The sequence below is a fragment of the Oncorhynchus keta genome, unplaced genomic scaffold (assembly GCF_023373465.1).
Source record: "Oncorhynchus keta strain PuntledgeMale-10-30-2019 unplaced genomic scaffold, Oket_V2 Un_contig_3404_pilon_pilon, whole genome shotgun sequence".
Lineage (NCBI taxonomy): Eukaryota > Metazoa > Chordata > Actinopteri > Salmoniformes > Salmonidae > Oncorhynchus > Oncorhynchus keta.
The window spans coordinates 53,245-55,073 of record NW_026287238.1 but is presented as its reverse complement, the minus strand read 5'-3'; the positions used below and the strand labels follow the sequence as shown (position 1 = coordinate 55,073).

At 43.7% G+C, this 1,829-nt stretch overlaps 1 long non-coding RNA gene across 1 annotated transcript; it reads left to right on the top strand.

Annotated features, from left to right (window-relative positions):
• The first annotated feature begins 458 nt into the window (after nt 1-458).
• Nucleotides 459-1,044, top strand: LOC127923978 (uncharacterized). The gene is made up of 2 exons (XR_008116392.1): nt 459-583; nt 616-1,044. It is a non-coding gene; the product is annotated as an uncharacterized LOC127923978 (long non-coding RNA).
• The last annotated feature ends 785 nt before the right edge of the window (nt 1,045-1,829 follow it).

Genomic DNA, 1,829 nt, shown 5'->3' with positions numbered 1-1,829 from the left:
ATCTTGTCTGAGACAAAGACACCATGCTAGTTTTTGATTGCTTATCTAGTCATCTTTAGCTATCTTGTCTGAGACAAAGACACCATGCTAGTTTCTGGTAGCTTATCTGACCATCTTTAGCTATCTTGTCTGAGACAAAGACATCATGCTAGTTTCTGGTAGCTTATCTGACCATCTTTAGCTATCTTGTCTAAAAGAGGAAAAAAAGAAAAGTAAAGTAAAACATTTTTTTTTATGTTTGTGCTGCAATTTTTTGAGAATTGACTTTAATGTGTTAGCTGCTATACAAGTGTTCAGTATTGGGGAGCCAGTCAGCCAGTCAGGCAGCCAGTCAGCCAGTCAGTTAGCCAGTCAGTCAGCCAGTCAGCCAGTCAGCCAGCCAGTCAGTCAGCCAGACAGCCAGACAGCCAGTCAGTCAGCCAGTCAGCCAGTCAGAACTCTAGTGTTGGCTCGGGGGGATGTTTTAGAGCCATCTCGAGGCTTCTCGAGGCTTGTAGATTTAACAATGGTATAACCAAGATCTAGCTTTGTGATAACTGTACTGTATACATTACAGTACAATTCTGATAACAGCACCACCAAGGTGGCTGATTGGCTGATAACAGCACCACCAAGGAGGCTGATTGGCTGATTAAAGTACCATCAAGGAGGCTGATTGGCTGATTACAGTACCACCAAGGAGGCTGATTGGCTGATTACAGTACCACCAAGGAGGCTGATTGGCTGATTACAGTACCACCAAGGAGGCTGATTGGCTGATTACAGTACCACCAAGGAGGCTGATTGGCTGATTAAAGTACCATCAAGGAGGCTGATTGGCTGATTACAGTACCACCAAGGAGGCTGATTGGCTGATTACAGTACCACCAAGGAGGCTGATTGGCTGATTACAGTACCACCAAGGCGGCTGATTGGCTATCTGTGCTGAGCTCACACCTTGTAAATCTGCCCACCTGACCTGACTCTACATAATGGGAAGTTTAGATTTCTTCTGCTTTCTTTTTGGTTTCAATTTTAATAAAAAAATAAAAAAGGTAAATAATATATCTGTCCTGCTATTTGATGTTGTGTGTGTGTGTGTGTGTGTGTGTGTGTGTGTGTGTGTGTGTGTGTGTGTGTGTGTGTGTGTGTGTGTGTGTAACATCACACCACTAGAGGGCAGTATACAGCCACAGTTAGTTTGAGAAAAGTTCACTTCGCACTCAAAATAACAGCCAAGTTTCCAGTTAGATTAGTCGTATGTACGGGATACGCCTGGCATACAGCGTCCAATGAAATGCTTCCTTTCAAGTTCCATTTCAACAATGAACAACCAATAAGACATAGAACGGTTAGTGCAGAAAACACAAAGAGAGAGGAGATAGAGAGATAGAGAGGGGGGATAGAGAGGAGATAGAGAGAGGAGATGGAGAGAGGGGAGATATAGAGAGGAGATATAAAGATAGAGAGGGGGGATAGAGAGAAGAGATAGAGAGAAGAGATAGAGAGAGGAGATAGAGAGAGGGGAGATGGAGAGATAGAAAAAGGAGATAGAGGGGAGATAGAGAGAGGTGGGGAGAGAGAGAGAGGAGATAGAGGGGAGAGAGAGAGGGGAGATAGAGAGGGGGATAGAGAGAGGGGACATAGAGGGGAGAGAGGGGAGATAGAGAGAGGTGGGGATAGAGAGAGGGGAGATGAGATAGGGGGAGAGAAAATAGAGAAGAATTCACAAAATGAGACAAACAACAATTAACAATTTTGCAAAAAAACGTAAAACGCAAAACGTAAAACACAAGGCAGAATTAGGCCGATATCTGCTAATTATCAAAATCCAGAAAAGAGCTGTTAAA